At 41.2% G+C, this 23167-nt stretch overlaps 1 protein-coding gene across 2 annotated transcripts in view; it reads left to right on the top strand.

Annotated features, from left to right (window-relative positions):
• SLC14A2 (solute carrier family 14 member 2) overlaps positions 1 to 23167 on the top strand; it is a 446643-nt gene that overhangs the window by 46244 nt on the left and 377232 nt on the right. The window contains exon 3 of one of the 2 annotated variants that reach the window (XM_087869851.1): positions 22109 to 22205. The exons of the other annotated variant lie outside the window; for it this stretch is intronic. The gene's annotated coding sequence lies outside the window, so the exon portion shown is untranslated. The remainder of the gene's footprint in view (positions 1 to 22108; positions 22206 to 23167) is intronic. 2 annotated transcript variants of the gene reach the window in all.

Here is a 23167-nt window from a genome sequence, read left to right as displayed (position 1 = left end):
TGGGCATGTGTCCGTCACTCAGCATTCCCTGCACAGAGCCAGGGACAGAGCACATTGTAGGCCACACACATAATTTAATCAAATGAGCTGAGATGCTTAAAATTTGGAAAGGGGCCCTGAGGGGAAGAGGAGAGAGAGGTATAAATACTAACCATCCGACTGCAATTTGGCCAAGATTTTGTTTCCATATACTGTGAAACACTGGACCTCGATTCCAGTGCTTTGAAGGCCTAAAGGCAGTTGACTAGATTTTGCTTTTTCTCTGAGAAGAATCCATACTGCTTTCTGTCTTCCTCTGAGGAGAGAAATTATCCTATTTGAATATTCCGGCAATTCAGGTGAAAATGAAGGCTGGGCCTAAGAGGTCCACATGGGCCTGGGTTTCAGGGTCGCTGAAGGCTGGGGTAGGCCAAGTTCTTGCTGCCCCAAAGAGGCTGATGATTCTGGCAGGCTTGAGCCAGACCTTGCCAAACCAGAGGGCAGGGCTTCCCACTGCTTCCCCAGAGCCGGCTTGGGCAGCCGCCCACATTCACTCCAATTGATTCCAGCTGTGCGGTGCCATGCTGGCCAAGTCTTCTGCATTAGTAATGCTATCTGAAGGGACAAGGGGGCTTCCATAAAAGTCCCTGAAAAAGGAACACCCTGCTTCCCCCCTTCTGCCCCCATCTTAGCCATTTTGCTGATTCTCTGCCCACGCTCACTTCCATTTTTCCCTTCTTTCCTTCTTTTTTTTCCCCCATTCCCTTTCTCCTTTTTTCCTTCTTTATCATTCTCCTCAACTGTGCCACCCTTTCTCTTTCCTCCTGCATCCCTTTTAACTCTCCCTTTCTGTTCCCTCATCCTTTCTCCCCCTTTCTTGGCACCCTCTGTCACCCTGATGTTTCCTCTTCCCATCCCTGGCTCACATTCCCTCTAGCATCACACCAGAGTTAGGCTACAGGACTTGCTCCTTTAAAATAAAGAGATCTTGGTTTTGCACAGCTGCAAGCGGGATTGAGCAAGACTGTATTTAACAGCATGGTTTTTTTGTGGCCAAAAAGGAAGAGTGTGCTTGTGTGTGTTTAGTAGCTTTGTCCGGGCTTTCATTGTCCAGAATTTGAGAGCAGATCCTTAATTGGCTGAAGAATCACAGCCGAATAGTCAATTTGCTTTAAAAGACTCTTGATTTAAGCCTTCTGAGAGCTCTACCTCTGGCCGTGGTTTTGGAGAGTGATTGCCTGTCATCTCAAAATGTTAGAGTAAACAGTGGGTCTGCTCAGCATCATATGTTTATTTTCCACAGTGGCATTTGCTAGGTCACGTGGTGGCCATTTAATTTCCACGACTGACATTCCACAGGTCTGAGATTTCATTCCTTTGGGAGTATTTCAAATACTTGTGGTTTTAACCAAGATGAAAAAATATATGTATTTAAAAAGAAAACCCATATGCCACCAGCCCCAAAACCCTAGTCAGTGGTGTCCCTGGCACAGTCTCATGGGCAACTCCTCTGCCCGTCACATCTCAGATGCCTGCAGACACAGAGAGAGTAGGAAGGCCCAGATACCTGCCTTTCATATATCTGATGAGACTAAGCCCTTTGAACTGACTCCAGCCTTTCAGACTTGGGTATTCATTCTGTTTTTGATTCCTGACACCTGGTTTGGCCTTACCCATTGAGAAACTGGGAGATGGTTCCATCCTGGGTTGCAGTCAGTGCTGGAGGAGCCTGAACACATGCCCACCAACACCCCCCAGGGCCCTTGATTTTCCTTGGTGAAGAGACTGGTGATACCATCTATCTAAAATTCCCTAGATTTCAGACAGTGGAGGGCAAGAGGAGTGAATTCTTATCGAAGGAGTTGGATTATTGATCCCTCACTGGGAGTTAACATAAGGCAATAGGAGTGGCTAAATGAACTGTGACTGCTGGGTAGGAATGAGGTGTCAAATACAAGTCCGGCCCAAAGCCGCATCATGCGAAAGAAAAACAGATGTATTACCTTCATTTCAACCACCCCTTTGACCTCTTTGAATCCCGGTGGAACTTGGCACCTCTTCATGATCTTCTAAATGTCTAGAAAGTTCCCTAAAGGTGTGTCCTGCCTGGGTCAAGGATGGCTTCCTGCCTCCTGCCTCTCCTTTTCTGTGACTCTTCCAAATCCATTTTCTCATTTCCTCGTAGCTTGTCCTCTAAGAAACCGATGCACGCATTGAGTGAAGGCATCTTAACTGATGCTTCTGTGTTGTTCTTCTGGTGCAATAATTGTATTTTAAGAAAGGTCAAGTTACCAATTGTGGAATTATCACTAAAACATATATTGGAAAGTTCAAATTCAACAGGAAACTTTCTATCACCAGTTGATGACTCAAATAAGAACCTAACAGTTAGCAGCTTTTATTTCTCAAAGCTACTTCTCTTGACCTCCTCGGTAAAGAAAGAGAAGAGTTAAAACACGGTATAACATGAACTAGGGCTTTGGAATGTCAGTGCTGGAAAGGCCCTGAATGGAAGGTCTCCTAAATATCATGTATACACACCTAGAGACAATATCAGAAATCAAATTTTATTAGATTCTGCTACCCTTACCTTCCTCACACCTCCCCAATCATCTTCGGAAAAGGTGGCATGCAGTCAAGGTGCGTCTGTGCAGAGACTGGCAATGATAACACATTTTCAAAGAGGTAGAAGTGGCATGAAGGTGATCACTGCATCCAGACACATTGACTCTAAAAATTGCCTCATAAAATGGCATTTCCAACTTACGAAATTAATTGTTCCAGGGATGATGGAAGCTGAAGTGTTTTAGATAAATTCTAAATTAGATAAATTAGGTAAATTCTTCTTAAATATCTTTCTTTAGAGGTTTTTCCTATGTCTCAGGCTGAGTTAAGCTCTCTTTGGAGTTATCCCTAACTTGCATGTTTGCCCGTGGATGAGACACATGTATTCCTCACCACATTCCTTGTGGCCCTTTTGTCATTAGTGAGACGGTGAATGACACAATTTTAAACTCTCTCTAAAATTGCACGTGAGCTGATGGCCAGAGAGAAAAGTCAATATTTTAGCCGATTTTAATCAATCAAAGAAAGAGCTAATAATTACATTAAAATATGCAAACCATTTATTTGACAACTTTTTAACAAATCACTTACAATATAGTTAATATTTCCAATTGATTTCCTTGTTGCTATAGCCCTTAGCTAAACTGAAAATATTTATAAATTGGAGATATCCTCCCTTTCCTTCACTCCCTTGGAGTAGGTTCCCTGATGTGTGCTTAATGGAGGAGGTCTAAGGCCACTGGTGTTAGGTAGAAACCAAGGGCCACATGACTGGGTGTGTTTAGACAACCTAGTTGGTCTATGTTAAATATCTTTCTTTAAGGATTTCTCATATGTCTCAATGCTAGTGCACATTTTTATATGTAAATGCAGCAATTACCATATATTTCAGCCACAGAACCCAGTCTGTGAGGAATATCTTGCAGAATTAAGGTCTTCTGAACACACTTTAGGAAATACTACTGTTACAGTAATAATAATAATAACAGTGACAGTAGCTACAACTATAAGTAGCTTTTCCTGAGTACATGTCATAGGCCAAGCATTGTTCTTAGTATTTGACATGTGTTCACCCATCATCTCCACCTTCCTATGATAGGTACAGTTATGGTACCCACGACCCAAAGAGTGCAAATAACTTACCCAGGGTCCCTAGCTGTTACATTCGAGAGGTATGATTTGAACAAGGCTGATTGACCCTACAGCTTGCACTCTTCACTCTTACATCATGCTCTCACTGCTCTTTTCTCTTTTTTTTTTCCTTTTTAAAGATTTTATTTATCCATTTGAGAGAGAGAGAGAGAGAATGAGAAAGAACATGAGAGTGGAGAGGGTCAGGGAGAGAAGCATTGACTCCCCACTGAGTGGGGGGCCCTGACGTAACACTCGATCCCAGGACTCGAGGATCAGGCAGTCGCTTAACCAACTGAGCCACCCAAGCATCCCTCCCACTGCTCTTTTCTGTGACAGGAGGTTGACGCTGGGAGAAGAACACAGTGGCCAAGAGTGTGAGAGCCACCAGACTAGGAACATGGATGCCTAGGAGGTGCCTGCATCTCACATATCACCCGTTGTTGCCATCCATTTAAAGAATTACCAGGACTTAGAAGGAGGGGTATATGATCAATGTTATTATTTCCTACTGAGGTTTTTAAGGCTCTGAAATCCTAACACTATTGCAGAGTATGCCACAGCATAAAATTTAGCTCCAGATTTTCTCTGCTTTCTCATGTTCGGCTGTGGAGTGTGGACAAGCTGTGCAAGTTTTGTCTTCTCAACTGGACTTTAAGCTTCTGTGGCCAAGGACTTTGTCTAATGCTTCTTGCCCACATAATAAACATAAATCATATTGATCAGTTGATTTGAACGGCTGTATTAATAACCATACTTTTTTTTATTACAGTAAATTCTGTTTTTGAATGATAGAGCATCCACATGGTATTTTCCCGTTTGTAAATACTTTGACAAGTGCAGAGTGCCTTGATCCCTGTGACAGCCCAGTGAGGGAGATGTGAGTTGTGTCTCCCCTTCCCAGAGATGATCATTTATATGATTTGATCAAGGTCATGGAAGAGAGTGTGCAGGTGGTGGGACTGAGACTCAGTGTAGGTTCTTCAGATCCAGACGCTGGGGCTCTCTCAGCTTCCTTGGTCTCCAGGCCACCACAGATGAGTGGAGTGTCTTATTTAGGAGGAGCCACTCTCCTTGGCACATACCCACGCATATGCACACCCGCACATTCACAGGTCAGTGCATCTCAGGCTACGTTGCTTTCTATCTCCCACACTTAGAAGGGAAGCCCATGGTTTTGGCCCACCAGAGTTAGGCAAGGAAAGGAAAGAGAGAAGATTTGGAGGACTTGAGTGCTAATGTTTTATCATCTCCTCTCCCCATCTCAGAGGCTTGGGAAGTACCCTTGTCTTTTTGGAACACTTTTTAGAGTCAGGAGAGCAATAAAGCTTCTTGGAATCATGAAATATTTCCACTACTGAGTCATAGGGGCAAAATAGGAGGAAATAATATATTGGAGAGAGATGACAAGCAGGGTAGGGAAGGGGGGGTAGCATTTGGGTAATTCCTGAGCAAAATCACTGCTGTCTGCAAAAACGAAAGGAGTTTGCAGTGTGCCCGCATTTATGGGACTTTATTTCATACAAATGGCACCAAAGGAACGATCATAATGATAGCAACAGACCCAGGATCCCAACTTGGCTGCCTCATGTTTGGCCAGAAATAATTTAGAAGTATGTAAGTGGAAGAAACACAAAGAGAAGGAAAGGTGAGGAGTAAAGATAAGAGTGATTCATAAATTGAAAGATGATATTTTTTTCTTCTATGGACTAATGCATTCAGTAAGGAAACAAGTACATCTTCAAGGGCACTGAAGGAGCACTACACATTAGATATTGAAAATGGGAACACCAAGAAGAATGTGGCCAAAATGCTTAACGAAGAGGGTGATGTTTTATTTCTTTAGTAATTGCCAAGCAGTGAAGTTCAAGTTGACTCTGAATACATATTCTTGGAAACAGGGACAAAAGAACATAAAGAGAGAATCTGGGGAAGTGGATGGCAGGATTTTTTTTTTCTTCCAGACAAGAGGAAAGAGAAGGGCAGAGTACAGTCAAAGATTGAGTGTCAGGCGTGCTATTTCTGAGTTTGTCTTCTCAGACGTGGTGCTGACAGGCGATTTTTGGTGGAGAGGGATGGGAGGAAGAGATGTCAAAAAGCTAACGACTCCCATAGCAAACTCTGACAGAGTTCAGGAAAGACCAGTTCTAGCACTAGAGAATTTTCTATTTTCTAAGTTTGTTTAAATATACACAGATGACAAGTTGGCCCAAAGCAAAATTGCAAAGTAAGAGCACATTGGCTTTAGGGCTTTATGAATCAATCAATCATCAGATATTTATTGAGCAACTCCTCGACACAAGGCGTCGTGCTGGGGAAGGCTAAAGCACAAGCCACATACATTCCTGCCCTCAAACAGCCTGCTGTTTAGTGAGGAAGGCACAGCTGCCACACCCAGAGGAGTTAAACAGTATTCTGAATAATGTCATGAAGTATCAGGAAAAACGGCATTAATGTAATGTTAAGAGCAAACCTGTCGAGTTTACCATATTGCAAGATTAAAAGCTTTACAAATATTACCTCCTTTAATACTTACAGCAATACTGTGGGGTAGGTTCTGTCACTACTCTCATTTTATAGATGAGGAAATGACACCACCACAAGCATGCAGTGGCATTAGGATGGGGACCAGGCAATATAAACCCAGAGCCTGGGATCCTAACCACTATACATGCCATCCCTCATAAAACACTACTGTGTACAATGAAAAGTGAATTAATTAGATATTCGGTAAATGCATGGGAATTCTGAGTAAGGTGATGCCTCTGGCATTGCTTTGGCCCAGATTCTCGCTATGGCCTTTGAGCCTAACAATGGCCCTGAGAGTGAGGGAGAAAAGGTCACTGTTTATGCTCATTTATGACAGAAATGATTGAATAACTTTCACAAGTTCATATCACCAAATTTGATGAAGCCAGAATTAGAACTAAGGTCCTTGCTGCTAGTCAGAGCTTCTGGCTCTGGGGGGAGCCGTCCCACTTTGCAGTCTAGGTACACAACCCAATCCCAAGTTCTTTCTGCCTTACTGCCATTCTTTCCTTTCCCAGCATTAACTGAGCGCATTGCTATGTGATGAACATTAAGGGGAGAATGGAACAAAGGCAATGCCAGCATGAGTCAGAATGAGTGATCAACCCTTGAAATGATTGTTTTAAACTTTTTATTTTGAAATAAATTTAGACTTAAAAGTTGCAAAACTAGCACAAAGGATGCCTATACATGCTTCACCGGCTTCCCCAAATATTACCATCTTGCATAACCATAGTACGAATATCAAAACTAAGGGATTGGCATCACTACAATACTAACTATAGACTGTATTTGGATTTCACCCGTTTTTTCCACTAATGGGCTTTTTTTGTTCCCGGATCTGATCCAGTATCGTACGTGGCATTTAGCCCTCATTCCTCCCGAATCTCCTCTTACAATGACAGTTCCTCAGTCTTTCTTCATCTTTCATGACTTTGAAACTTTTGAAGAGTGCTGGCTTAATTTTTTAGACCATCCTTCCATCTGGGGTTGTCTTATATTTTCTCATGATTAGTTTGTGGTTATGCATTGTTGGTAAGAAATCTACCTAGGAAGTGATGTGTTCTCAGTGTATCAGTCAGGTGTCACATAATGACATACCTATTGACTGATGATATTAACTTTTATCACTTGGTTAAGTTGGTGTTTGATAAGTTGCTTGACTGTGAAGTTCTATTTTTCTCTCTGAAATTTATAAATCTTAGGGAGATGAGATTAGATTATGTGAATGTCCTATTTCTCCTAAAAATTTTCCTCAGTAATTGTTGCCAGCAACAATTCCAATGTAGAATATTTAATGATGATTTTCCATTGCCCTAATTTTTTTACATTTTTTAAGTAAAATTATTTTAGAAGGAAAAGCTATTACTTTTCCCACATGCATTTCTTCAAATATCGATGTATATTAGTATGGACTTGTGCATATTTATTTTATCCTTTTGTTCCAGATTTGGTCATTGAGACCTCTTTCATGTTGGTCCCTGCACCATTTGGACATATCTATATCCTTTTTAAAGCAGTTCCTAACTTTTTGGCACCACAGTATTCTCCAGGCTCATCTTATGTTTTCTCTAATGCAGCTTTGGAAACAAAAAAGCACCTCAGGAGGCCCTGACTCACTCTATTGGAGAATGGCAGTTAGAAACCAAGATCTGGACACTAGGTGTGCTCATTGCTACTGCGGTGTTATTGCTCCTAATTCCTCTCAGAGGACAGAGCTTGCAGATATATGAATGGATATTAACTCATTCACTCACATGCATCTATATTTATTTATGTATCTTATGTATAAATCTATTAAAAAGCCTTGAGTTCATACTCCTATTTTTCATTCTAATCCAACACCACATTTCTATTTTTACCATTTGTTCTTTTCTTATTTTAATATTATTTTCCAATAGTGAAAAAGAACAGATTTTCTAACAGATTTCTAGGTTTTTCTAACCTTTCATTATCTATAATATACTTATTTGTTCTAAACTAGAATACACATAAAACAGTTTCAGAATTATGAATCCATACCCTTTTGAGAAACAAATTTACTAACTATATCACAGTATTTATATGTAGTTCTTTTTGACTTTTGCCTTACAGTATGGTTTGGGGATTTTATTTATTTTATTTTTTTATTTTTTTAAAGATTTTATTTATTTATTCAACAGAGATAGAGACAGCCAGCGAGAGAGGGAACACAAGCAGGGGGAGTGGGAGAGGAAGAAGCAGGCTCATAGTGGAAGAGCCTGATGTGGGGCTCGATCCCATAACGCCGGGATCACGCCCTGAGCCGAAGGCAGACGGTTAACTGCTGTGCCACCCAGGTGTCCCGGTTTTGGGATTTTAAAAAGCAGAAAGTCACATTTAACTCTCAGTTATGTTGTTCTCTGGATAGCCCACATCTCTCCTGGAGGGTTATGTTGTACAAAATTCACTTTAAGACTGACAGCAGCAAAGAGGAGAGCATGTAGAAAAGGATGGTCAAGATGGTGAGGAGTCTACAAGCAAGGCATTCATTAACCAGTGAGTGTGGACCATCTCCTTGCATGCATCCATATAGTCATTCAACCAGCATTGGTTCATCCATCCATTAAAAAAAATTTATTTGGGCATAAAATACATGGCCTATGAGCAACAAAGTGCTGGAATTATTGAGGCTATTATTGGAAGTCGGAGTGAGGCCAGGATGATTCTTATCAAGTTTGTGAAGGCCTTTCATGTAGAATAAGAATTAGACCCTTTCTGAATAGCTCCACAGAGCCAAACCAAGACCAGTTAGTAAAATTTAGAGTGAAGCAAATTTCCATTAAATATAAAAAAGAATTTTTTAGTTCTTAGAATGGCTCAGTAATTAAATAGGCCATCTTACAGAGTTATGAATCCTCATTACTGAGAACTTCTGTGAGAGGCCAGAAAATTGGACAGGAAGTCCTCCAAGATCCTTTTGAAAACTGAATCTCTATGGTTCTGTAGCACACCCTTTAATACCTAGATATCATTTTCTGTGTCTAACTCCTCTTTCATTTCATCTGGACCCTTGTCAAAAGCACTTGGCTTGACAGAACACTGTCAGAGATGGAAAACCTGCCCATGAATGACAGAGATCCTGTCATATTAAGAAAGAGACACAATTATAACTTAAACAATTTTAAATAAGTAATTTAGCAATAATTTAATATTTGCTGGCTAAGTAAAAAGTGCTCCAGAGATTGGTTTGAGGAAAGGGTAAGTCCATTGTTTGGGGAAGTAACATAGATAAGGGTAATTCATGAGCATATATCAGTGGATTACATGGTTTTCAATGTTCTTAAAATTCATTTCAGGTCAGCAAATATTATTGAGCACCTAATTTGTGTTAGGCATGGTTTTAGGTGCTAGGGATATAATAGGGTACAACAATTATGAAAAGAGACAAAAATCCTTGCTATTGTGAAGTGTACATTCTACCAGGCAGAGGCAAACAATAAGTACAGTGGCTAATTAAAGTATATAATAGGTAAAAAGGGGATATATAAAAGCACTTAAAAAAAAAAGTGGGAGAGAGGAGAATCAGGTACACCAGGGACCAAGGTAGGAGATTGTGATATAAAGTGAAGCAGTAAGTGTGGGTCTCCTTGAGAAGGTGACTTAGACCAGAAACTTACAGGAAGGGTGGGAGTCATCACTGCTAGTCTCCTGGCCCCCTTCTGCTTTAGTGAGACCATGTGACCAGTCCTGGCCAATGAGCTAAGAGAGGAAGTGGCCACATCCCATCTGGGCTGGAGGGTGTAATGGAATTGAATTTGAAGAATTTGAATGTAAATTTTGACAGGTTTATTTCCCAAGCATACCACATTAGAGGCTGAGAAGGGAGCAGGTCTTGCCTGTGCCATGATAATTGGCTCCTTTTAGTCATTGGCTTTATTTACATATCTTCATTCCTTTCATTTGAATTCTTGAAACTTCTGTTCATACTGAGTGTGGGACCTCTTCATAGCTATTAGTCAAGGTTTTATTTTCATGGAGAGTTCAACCAAAACTCCCTTAAATAAATATAAATATAAATATAAATATAAATATAAATATATATATATATATATATATATATATATATATATATATATATATATATATATATATATCAGACATGCTTAAGCAAAAGAATAGTTTTAAGGTCAGGTTATTCATACTTTTTTCATCCTCTCATGGCCATAATGTTATGAAAAGCTCACTGTAAAGTAGAGGTTTTCAGTTGGTATGTGGCTATTCCCTGGGTACCAAACACCCTTCACAGACACACTGCCAAATTATGCTTACAAGCTACATGTGCACTAATTTTGTTATAACCAAGGATCTGTAATTTTATAGCTGTGGCCGTCAGGCTGAATGCTAAGCTGAGTGATTTGAGTAATTCTTGCTACAGGTCAGGGTAAGGAATGTGGCATGTAGTCAAACAAATACCAGACAAACATCCTGTATTTTCTGTAACATGTGAGAACACTGCCTTGTGAGTTAATGAGAGTGGAGTCTGGACAGTGACCAGATCTCCTCAAACATGACACAGATTTGAAGGGTAACCAGGCAAACAGTTGTGTGTATTTATGTGGGTGCCTTTATGGGAACTGAAAGATTCTCCTGTTGTACTGGTGATCATCTTGCCCTCATTGACAACTTGTTTAGAAACAGTTAGTATTTAGTGTTCTGCCAAAAATTCCAACTATTCAATCCTGTCTTAAAAACCCTGACAACATGTACAGACACAGGCCTGCCCCATTGGGTCACTTTTTCAAACATGAGATAGGTGGGTACGTTATAAGACATCTACTGAGATTCAGTCTTCCTCATCCGGCTAGCAATAGACAGAGCTCAGAAGCTGACTCTGCCTCCTCTCTTCTCTCAGTTTCCATACTATACTGCCTCATCTGAAAACTGCACAGCATTGTGTGAGCTACCATCCTTCTCTTGTTATCTAAAACTGTATTCTTCCTGGCTTCAAAAGCATGAAGATATCATGTGGCATTCTACTGTGCTGTCATCTCTTTTAGGCCCATGGCAGCCATTCTTGGGAGAATGAGGTACTTCTAGGAGGGTGAGCTAATCCACTCACCCAGCACCTACCTTTGCTGTCACTAGACACTGAGATACAACCATGAACTCAAAGTATTTTGATGTCAAAGAACATCCAAACTGTTGCTTCTAAAGTAGTCTGCACCCTGCGAGTCACACTGTAACAATTTATTTAATATGAAGGACACTCCTGGGTAGGAATGTGATCATCATCATTAGGGAAATATAAAGGAAAGAAACCAAAGATGAAGGATAAGGGTGATGAGATATGTGGAACACTGGGCCAGCCACATCAAGGACATGGAAGACAAAGGTACTAGGAGATGCAGCTTGAGAAATGATGACAAGGAAATGTGAAAGGTAGTAAGAGATGGGGCAATAGGTGTTGAGTGCTGGAAAAAACTCTCTGGGATGGAGAACACTTTGATTGCCAGTATTTCCCAGTGACTTTGATGGAAACTGGATGCCAAGCAGCATTCAAGACTAGACAGAACAACTCGAGATAAATTGTAAGGAGCAGTTTGGCATGCACTGAAGGATGGGCCTGTTTGGTGTTCTTTCATTTCAGTTCATGACTGTAAAAAGTTTACTTTCACAGGAACTTTTGTTTTTTTAAAATCCGATGGCAACATAGCCCATTGCTCATAATGCACCACTTGACCATAAAATATCTTGCATTTGTCTCTATTTGCTTCATGCTCATTAATCTTACTCCCTACACCTACACCCCACCAACAAACTCCATAATCTCCAGGGAAAGGAGAGTATCATAAAGTTTTCTTCTATAAATCCCACAGTAACCAGAACAAAGTTGAAGCAAATACCAAGTGCTCAATAAATATGTATTGATAAACTATGGGTTTATTCAATACAAATATCTGCCTAAGCCCTCTGCTAGGAGCTGGGTAATGTAAATATGTCTTTTCCTCAAAATATGAGAGAAATGAGGGAAAAAAACACAAGTAATTTCCATATAAAAGCTAAACAGAAATGCTGAGCACTAATATATAATAATAATATATAATATACAAGAAATCAAAAGCAGTTTCTGACCCATGCTAAATAAATGGTAGGATATCGTATGTACAACTGCTGTGACTTCATTGTTTCATAAACAGTTGGATTCAAAATGACAAAAGATTTTGCCTTATCTAGAGAGAAGAGCAATCCTCCCATTTATTTTTCCCTTCTTCATCCTGTTGTCTCTTTGGGAAAGCAACATGATTTTTGTCAAGTCTCAATATGTGGCATGTGACCGATTTGGAAGCACATATATGCAGTTGTCAGCAGTGTGGTCCAGCCTTGGAGCAGCAAGCAGATGGTCACAGGTCCAGACTCCTGGCATTTCTTCTGGTTGGGTGGGCATGGGTGGGGAGCTGGTAACCATTATGGGTCAGGTTGGCCAAAGGTGGAGCTCCACATGGTGGGTGAGGCTGGACTGTCAAGCCGGATCATGAGAGTAATTGAAAAGGTCCAGAGTTCAGCAGATTAGAGCAGCAAAAGTAATAGGGAATAGAAATGGAATCACCAATGAAGTTCCAACCTGGGAGGAGAGGCTCTTCATTATCACTTTGCCGCACTTTGCCTTACTTCAGAGTGTGTGTGTGTGTGTGTGTGTGTGTGTGTGTGTGTGTGTGTGTTTGTGTGTGTGTGTACTAAATGGGATGAGAAGATGTTGAGGTCACTAGTAATGATCACTGGCAGAAAGAGGTAAGGCCTTAAGGTTGAGTCTTGCTTCCAGACGGAGCCTTGAATGGGCCACGTTTTACAGTGTCAAATCAAGATAAAACTTTGAGAATGACCTGAACTTGATTCCCGAGGATCTGCCCTTTGATTTCCATTACTAGGGCCCTCCTTACTCAAAAGCAAAATGGATGGGTAAGATTTCAGTGTGCTGAGAAGTTTCTTCTCATTATAGAAGATGAGATGCCTATAGGTCTTTACCTTGAAATAAAACTTTGCTTTAAAACATATATGCCATACAGGGGAACACAGTAGCTTTTAGCTGCTTTTATGTATCAGTGAGGCTGTTCTTCAAAGCCATCCATGCAGGGCTAAAAGTCGAGAGCAGGCATTGGTAGATGAGTAGTGCTGCTAATGGCGCCAGTGCCCACATCCCCTTTGTACAGTGAGGGCCCCACTTCCAGCTAAAGAAGGCTAGTAATGGCTGTTTGAATGTCAGCTGCATTTGCAAGACTTAACCAAATCATAAGAGCAAGGGGAGAAATAGTTCTTGTCAGATCAAGCCAGCATTTCCCCAAAGGAAATGTCCTGTGTTGTGTAGACACCTTAGTAGTTGGGCCAGTTTAGTTTTAGTTCTCTCTAGCAATGTTTTGTTTTTTGTTTTTTATTTTTCTTTCCCTTCAGAGGTGATTCTGGAGTCTAAAAGACCATGCTAGCCTAGATCGTAGAAAAATCAGGAAGTCACAGCTTGAATGTAAATACAGGCTAATAGTTTAACTGTGTTCATGACATTATGAAAAGCATGCAGCAACTGAAAAGTGACTTTAAAAGTATCAGCAAAACATGCAATGATAAAAAAAAAAATACCCAAACCAGCAACCAAATCCCTTTTAGGTGAGCATAGACATTAAACTCTACACTGAAGAGTCTGTCAGGAATCTTGCGGTTGCTGGTGTCAGGATAATGGGCCCAAATGGCTTAAATAAAGGGGTGATTTTTTTGGTTCATGTAACAAATGTCTAAGGGTTTCAAGCTCAGATGAATCAAGGAGTTCTAACAATATCTTCAGAATGGGTTTTTCTCCATCCTTCCACTCTGCTTTGCTATGTATTGATTTCATTTTCAATGATTCCATGCATTGCAGAAGTAAAATGATCATCCAGCAGTTCCAGGCTTATGTTCTAGTTAGTGCAAGTATAGCAAGAAAGAGAAAATGGCTCCATTATGGTACTCCTGACAGAATGCCTCTATTATGGTACTGCTTTTTCAGGTCTGATCGGGTCATATTCTCATCCCTGAACCAGTCTCTGTGGCGAGGGCAATTGTGTTCCTCTCTCTGAACCTGGAAGTAAAAGCAAGATACCGCTCACCATTGAGACTGAAGTGGGTAGGAGAATAGTTTTCAGGAGGAAGTTTCCCTACCAAATCGGGAGGGCATGGATGGTATATGATAAACCCATCAAACACCACTACACTCTAGAGTCAGTTTTTTCTCTGATAATGTGTGTTTGTTGTATGTTTGTGGTAGGAGGTGGCAAAGAGGAAGAGAGGAGGCACAAACAGATGGAGGCAGAGTAACAAGGTCTCCAAAGAAAAGTCTGATCGTCTATAAAGAAAGCATTAACAGGGAGCTGGGAAGTAAGATGTAGGACAAGTAGGAAAGCAAACCAGATTCAGTATGTTAGCACAGATTGTTCTTTGAGTGAAACAAAATCCTCTTCTTTTTTAGAAATTAAAACTTAACTGTGGCTACTATTAAGTCAGTTTTCTTCTCTGGGGTCAGGGTAGTCATCTGCGAAATGACATGGAAGGGTGAAGAGGATTTAAGTCAACTGAACATTGAGGTTCCATTATACTGCAAATTTATGTCACATTTAATGTTTAATGAATTTTATTTAATTTGCATTAGAATTTCAAGACAGGACTAATGAGGATTACCTAATACAAGAAATACCTAATTTAAGAAAATGTAATATACTTCACCACTACTTCCTTATATTTTGGGGTTCCATTTATATGACAGTGGGCTTATGAAGAGTCCCTTGTATTGGTGATAGTACAGGCTAACTGACCAACAGTGGTACCCCCAAACTCTGAGACCTTTTGTACAGTGCTTGGGGCAGAGGCCAAAGTGAATCAATCAGCTGTAATTTGGCTGGATAGTTTCACCCATGTTGACCTTCCTGGGTCAATTCAGGCATGATGTGTGTTGCTCTCTTTAGTGAGATTAAACATCTGTCTTAAAGAGAAAATTGTAGTCTGCTACTTGCTTAAATAGCAAAGGCTTAAACAATTTACTAAACGTGCAGTCCCTTTTTTTTCTTATATTATTGGAAGTCTTCAGGGTTAAATGATGCCTAACCATTGTTTTCCAAGGCTAAGCCATAGATCTTTTATTACCTTTCCTCATAGATATTGTCCAAGTTTTTATAAGATCCAGGTTTTCCAACGTCTGATTTTTCCACAATTGTGAATACAACATTTTATTAAGGTGGCTTTGTTCTGTAAGTCATCCATAGAGTAGGAAATCCATGTTCTAACAAATTCATATTTTTTCAGGGCAGGATATTACCAGTCAACAGATGTCAAGGGTGGGAACCACCATAGCCCAACAGAGTTAGGGCAGTGTCCTCAGATCCAAATTTACAACCACTTCTGTAGTAGTATTTTAGGCATTGCCCAAGGGAGTCTGACTCATAATTCTCTGTGACCTCCCCAATAACTCAACTCTCTTGTCCTCTTGAACATCATTTACTCCTCATTGAACACACCCAGGCTCCCTTGAGAATGTTATTTTTGGTGTGAGTTCCTCAAGCACAGCTCTTCCAAGAACAGTTTTGTAGACTTGATTCTCTGCCTGATGAATGAATTTGAAGGTCTTTTCCAGGGAGAACTGTAGAGGTGCATTGACTGAATTCTTTTTTTAAAGCTCCTTCCTGGGATACAGTTTTTCCCTTACTCATGTTTAGATTATGTTTTTCTGTAATACTTTATTCAAACCAAAATATTATAGAAGTTAGAGCCTGGAAAGAGGTAGTAGTGGGTGGAGACAAGTAAAGTACTATTTTTCATGTCTCACAGAATATGTGGTAGCTGTTCCACATTTTTAGTGACTTTGATGTTGGATGAAAATAATAATATAAGAGTATTTGTAGATAATAGGAAGAAGAAACAAATACGTTGCTGAAATCCTATAAGATAAAAGCTATATGCATCCCTAAGAATGGAAACATACAGGATAAACTCAAGTACTGAATAAACTGTTGAATAAAGGTAATGGGGTAGGTAGATTTACAACAATAAGATAGTGTAAAGATAGCAGGGTATAAAAGAAAGTGCGCGGGATTTGGAAGAATTACAGTTGTTTCCTCTTTTAAATTGGGCGTGATAGTACCTATGTACTAGGGCTATTATGAGTGACAAATGAGATATATAAAGAACTTAAAATGGCGTGTATATATTTTGCGCTCCAAAAAAAGTGATTTACTCTAGAGGCACTATGCCTGCAGTTCTGTTTTTTACCACCAGGTGGAAGTAGTCTCATTAAAGATAGTAATCGACTCATTCACTCATTTATTACTGAGTCATCACTTGTTTATTATTTGCAAATAAAAAGCCCCATCTTCCTTACCTTACATTTCAATGGGGAAGGTCGAAAATTAAAAAAAAAAAAAGTATCATACAAATATGTGGGTTGTTGATAAGTGCTAAGAAGAAAAATAAAACAGGTAAGAGCAGAGAATGAAGAAGAGAGGTACTCTTTTTGACAGTGTAGTCATAGAAGACTTTGTGCAGATGGCACTACAGCAGAGACCCAAATTAAGAAAGGGAATGAGCCAGGGTACACATCTTGAGAGGAGAGTGCTCTGGACAGTTGTAAAAGCAAGTGTGAAGGCCCTGAGGCTGGCTGTTTGGGGACAGCGAGAAGACTTTTGGGTTAGGATGGAACTGTGTGAGGCAGAGCATATTGGGAAATGGGGTCTGGGAGGCAACTGGGGCAGATCTTCTGAGCCCTCTAGACCATGGTAAGGAGATACTTCACAGCATGCACATCTCACTCATCCCTTTAGCAAGTTCACTATCAAGTATAAATCAGGGGCTATGCTGATCAGTCCAAAAGGATGAGATGATTCACAAAGACCAGGCAGAAATGCACTCCAAAATATTCAATGGAGCTTCATGGTCATTGCAATAGAAATATACGCAAAGTACAGAGGGAGCACAGAAAAAGCTCTAAGTCTGAAGAAATCAAGACAAGCTCTCGGGAGATCAGCTTTGATAAATGAAAGATGAGTGGATTTTTCTAGGCAAAGACAAGGGGAGTAATGAGGTAGGATAAACATGCCATGTAACAGCAGTATGACATTAGTGAGCATGACAACTTCAGGAACACGAATGGTGTGTGATAGAGAAAGCCCACAATCCAGAGCATCACTTTTTCTTGAAACATTGTTGCATTCGACAAGTGTATGTATTAGACATTACCTATATATGTTATCACTGAGTTAGAATACCATTTGGAACAAGTTGAAAATAAATTCTGTTCCTAGCCATAGATTGGTACCATCTAAGTAACTGAATTACCATCAAGCACTCCTAAGTTAAAACTATGTTTTATTGGTCTGCAGCCTCCCATACAAGGCTGAATCGCTGTACCAGTGTCCAGGACAACCAGTGGCATAAAGATTGATGGTAGACCTGACCTCCCACTCTAGTCCTGGCTACTTCTGTCAGCAGTACATGTTTTATTTTGTTATTGTATTATATATGGAGTTCATTATATGTTTTATTATATATGTAAATATATTAAATCATGTATTTTTAATTGCTTGTCTTCTCTTAGCTCCAGTCTCTCATTGTTGATGTTAACAATAATCCTTGGCCTTTACCTTTTTGTTCTGTCCTGCTAGTTTAAAACTTCCCTAGAAATATAGAGTAACACAAATGTACCACCTTCCTTAATCTCTGACTGTAGTCATCCCCTCATCTCAGAAAAAACACACTAGCTGATTTTATGAGAAGTCTGCTATGCACCACTTGAATTTTCTTGCTGGATTAGAAGTGAATCACACCTAGCACCTTACCGTTGCCAGCTCTGCCATGTATTAGCTGTGTGATCTTGGAGAAGTGACCATATTTTACAAATCTAAGAAGCCAAAGATCCTAAGATGCATCCTAACTTCAGATACATGAAAATGTGAAAAAAAGAAAAGAGGGGAAAAATGCCAACATTGAAGCTAAGATGGCGTCAATGTTAAGATGTATTCCATTCCAGAATGTTAAAATGTGAAAAATATGTTTGTTTTAAGATCTATAAAATACACCCTTAGTTTTTCTAAGCCTCGTTTCCTACCTAATAAGGTTGTTGTGAGGATAAATGAGATAACACAACACAGGGTCTATTTGATATATTAGAGGCACACAAAAGTAGGCACAGGGTCCAAAAAGTCCCCGTCCTCTCTTAGCCTGTTTTTAAAAGGGGCTTCCATTTCCTGACCTGAACATATTTAGTATGTATATGAATAGCCCAATAGTATGGATTTCCCCCAATAATTGCAACCTGATCTTGTACCACCTCTCCCTCCTTGCCAGAACTGGCTCCCTGTGATTGTCCACACGTAGGAAGACTTTATCTACGAGTCCAAATTCCAATGGTTAGGGTGTTCCCCAAATATCCCTAAATTCTTTGATAACCACTGTGACTCTCTGGTTTAGTGAATATGTGGTCATTTACAAAGGGCCTTTTCTAGGATCTTCCCATTGAAAAATGTAGCCCATGAGATGAATCAGTGGCTTCCTTACAGGTTGTAGGTTTTTCCGGTATTAATTAAGTGTCTCATTTGTGTGTCTGGTGGGAAGAACATGAGATTTCTTGTGAAGTCAGGGTTTCTCAGCCTTGGCACTGGTGACATTTGGGGTCAGATAATTATTTGGGGGGGGCTGTCCTCTGCATCATCTGATTTTAGCAGCACCCCTGGCCTCTGCTCACTAGATGCCAATAGCATCCCCCAGTTGTCTCCAAACATTGTTAAATGTCTCCTGGGGGTAGGAGAAATTTCCCTGTTAAGAACCACTGTAGCGGAGCATTGGAGGCAGGCATTCTGACTCTGGCTGGATAGCTGGGTTGGGTAGGAAACAGTTAACATAGTCTCACTTAACTCCCAGGGTCACTTTGATGGGCAAAAAGGGTAAAGCTCGTGAAGCGTTGTAAAATGTCATGTAAAAAATAGGTTTTTTACAAATATTATCATTCTTCTCTTCCTGAAAGCTGGAGGATGATCATTGCTTGTTTTGCTTTTCTAAACAACATGGTTGCTAACTGATACTTACTAGTGCACATTCACTATATGTGAGGTGTGATATAAAACACATGGTATATATTATCTCACAATAGCCCCCAAAGATAGGCAACATACAGACCCATCTCCTAGATGGGAAACAGAAATATAGAGATGATAAGCAACTTTTACTCAAACCACATGCATGTGAGTAGTGGAGCTGCTATTCAGCAGGCATTCTGGCCCTGTAGCGTGGCTCTGGTCTGTTCTAGAGGCCATGGGAGGTTTACGTCTTTCTCAGCAAATATATCCACTGACTATCCAGGGGGCCAGTTCCTGCTCCAGGCACCCAGGGATAAAAGAAAACATGGCATGATAGCAATAGCAAATTGTCTGAGATGTTTTAGGATAATTATGAAGGAGCAATAGAAAGGGTTTGAAATTTACGTACAATATTCTCCAGCAAAAAATAGGTCACTTGAAACGTTTCTGATGAATTTATGTGCAAAGGTGACGTTCCCTCACACTGGCCAGGCCCCGCTCATATGTCATTTTGATGGCTTGCAGTAAAAAAGGGATGAATTTAGTCAAACAGCCTTTCTTTTGTTGTCAACCTGCTGGAAAGCAGTGACTTGACTATATTTTTCTCTTTTGAGAAGAACATACACCCAGAATGATCTGGATGTCGTTTTAGCGTGATCTACTAATACTGGCTTTTGGGGAGGGGAGAAGCTTAGTACATGGCTTTACTTCCGTCTTAAGCCATGAACAGATGAACCCAGCTCTACAACTCAGATTTACCTTTTTGCCAGGAGTCATAGTCTCCTCCATGATAACTTTTATCAAGAAGTTGATGCCTGGTGAGGCTTTTTGCTGTGCAAGGCTCTGAATGAGAATCAAAGAGGTTTTAGACACAGCCTCTGCCTGCCCTCAAGAAGCTTACAGTCTTCCAATAACACATATGCCTTATGTATCCATGCATCCAGGATAGAAGCTGTCATTGATAAAGAACCCATGAAACACTGAAAGACATTTTATAAGTAACCTCAGCACTATTGACATTTGGGGCTGGAAAATTCTTTGTTGTGGAGGGCTGTCCTATGCATTTAGGGTGTTTAGCGGCATCCCTGGCCTCCACTGACTGGACGCCCTCCTGCATTTGTGACTACCAGAACTGCATATGTGGTCAAAGTGGCCCTGGTGGAGAACCACTGATTTCAATGCAACGAGCCTGCTTTTCTGCTGGAGATTTTTACTCCGCAAACCAGGAAACTGAGGCTCCAAGAGAGTAACTAACTTGTCCAGGAGCACGGGGCTAATGAGGGAAAGACTTAAGTGGAGTCTTCCTGACTTGAAGTGGTGGTGTGGCTACAACTGCTTGCCGGATGCTACTGGCCCAGGCTGTGCACTAGAAGAAATCAGAACAAGGACACTGCCTCTACCAGAAGAGGCTGGGCACTTGGGAGAAGGGGCCTCAGTGCAGACAGGTGGGACGGATCAGAGAGGAGGGCAGGACAGCCAAGGGTCAGAGGCACCAGGAATTCTGAGGGTCTGTGGACAGCCTGGGAGGGCAAGGGGATGATCTGGTCTAAGTGAGTTGAGGCTCCACATTCAGAGAGTAATATTTCCACCACCAAGTGGTTAAGTCTATACCAGGGTCTCCTGTCTCACAGGCCACAGTTTAGAGTGCGTTTGTACCCCTTCAGGCTCTAGTTTTCCTTCTGGATAACATTTTTACGGGTCCTGGAAGAGGAACACACTCTGTGTGGTTGCCTCTGACCCTCCGCCCTTGTGGGAGACATTTGTCATTGGGGTTTCTCTCCCTGGAGCACTAAGCAGGCCTGTCAGCCCCACAAACTGCAAGGAGAAATAAAATGCTGGGCAGTGATGCTTAGCCCCCTGTGGTCTGGCTTTTGGCCCCTGCCTTTACCTCCTTAATAATCCCCAAAGAGACAGATGTGGTAAATGCAGTCTGCCCTTCTCACCTCACCCCACCACCAGCATCTCAGTCTTACTCTGCCTTTATCTTCATAGCTCCTCTCTCCCTGCCCTCTGCTTTGAGACGAATTCCTGTGCAGACTTGTCAATCTGTCGCAGAGGTCCCCAGCCCACCTTCCCCCACCCCATGTCCCTCCACCCAGCACCTCCTTGGCTCTGTCCTGAACATCAGTCTGTGTCTGTCAAAACACTGACAGTGCTTCTCCCTGCTCAGAGAGCATCAGATCCCATCTGTACCACAAACAGCCTTCCAGGTTTATTTTGCCTATCACTTCTGAACACTTGCTATTTAAATTCCAAATCATTTTTCTGGGGGTTAACAGTGTCCCTGCTATTCTTAGAGTTTACTCACTACATCTCCAACTCAGCCACCTTATTTGTGTGCTTCTAGACTCATATATATACACACTTGCACACACACACAAATGCGCACTTGTATGTATGCACGTGTAGACACGTGAATAATGTCTTGCCCATGCCGTCACTGTCATAAGCATCAGGCTGGGTTATTGTCAGTCTGTATGTTACATGAACAACAGAATGTCTGAGATCATTCCTGCTTTCAAAGACCACTTGAATTATTGGGGGAGAAAAAAGAAATATGGGATGGTTTAGATATTTTTTGTTTGTTTCTTCAGGCCCTTTCCAATCAAAATTTAATTACATGACTCGGTCAGTTGAAATATGTTGAGAATGCTTGTCATCATTCTCTCTCACCTTTCTTAGATGATGGGGGAGAATTTAGAAGTATTTCTTGGTAAATAATGCATGTCCATCACTTTCTCTACTTATTAGTAGAAATAAGATCACTCCACGGCAAGAAGAGCAAAGTAATCCTGCCTCTTTCCAGTGGAGGACTCCCGTGCCAGATCTGACACCTTTCTGTTAATATTAAACCCTTCCAGATCCAAAGATACTGACAGCAAGCAAGACTATAAAATAGAGAGCGGCAAACAGTCTCAGCTCTAGGATCTGAGGTGAATCTTGTTGACCAGAGCTCCAGTAAGTAACTCAGCCTCTGACCTGCTTAAGCCCTGCTTGCTGCCTGCTTCTTGCCCATGTAGCTGCTTTCCTACTAGAGTTAAGTCTTACTTCCTCCTTGAATCTGTGCCTGGAATGCTGAGTCCTGGCCAGCTTGCATGCTGGTGTAGCTCGCTCCCCTGTGGCAGTGAGGGCCTTTGGGTCAAGGAGTTGATACTACCACCAGGCTACTGCAAATCAAATGAGGTGCTGAGCCATTGCACCCCTGGCCTGGTTTCAGAGAGGGGATTTAAGAGCTGGTGCCAACTTCAGAAGAAAAATCCACCCTGCCTCTTTTAGTAAGATCTGGCTTGGAATGGCACGTGAGGAGTCTGCTGTGAGTGAGAGATGACCCAGTGTCTGGGGTACTTCCATTAGGAGTCATGAGGTACTAAAGCTACATGGATCTCAGCTTAACTCTGCAGTTTGTCATCTTCAAGTCTGGAGTTTTTCTAGAAGTCAGGGAAAGGTCCCTGATCTATTATGGGCTCAACTGGCCTTACAGCCCAAGTTGTATCCTTTCACCACACAAACACCATCCCAATTTTTGCAAATCATATGGCTTTCCATTTTTTCTTATAAAAGCCAGCCAAAGGGTCTGACCTCATAAAGGACACAGGATTGTCAAAAGAATGGCCTTCTGCTAGAGGGAAATGCCAAGGCCCAGCCTCATCTATTCTGGAGTATCCCCATGTCTGGGAGACACCTGCCCTAGGTGTATGAAGCTGGACAGTAGGGCAAACCACAAAGATGGGACTTCAAAATGCAACAAGGCATCTCTCTGGGCAGGGTCGGTTTATACCAGATGGACATTCTGCCTTCTTTCAGTTTTCCCTTATTTGTTATCTTCTTTCTACCCACACCCCCCACTTCCTTTCTTCCTTCCTTCTTTACTTACCTTTTATCTTCCTCATTTACTTTGTATGCACTTGCGCAAGTGCCAC

Source organism: Ursus americanus, chromosome 19 (assembly GCF_024610735.1).
Source record: "Ursus americanus isolate L20-20 chromosome 19, mUrsAme1.1.p, whole genome shotgun sequence".
NCBI classification, from domain to species: Eukaryota; Metazoa; Chordata; class Mammalia; order Carnivora; family Ursidae; genus Ursus; species Ursus americanus.
This window is presented reverse-complemented; position numbering and strand designations above follow the sequence as displayed.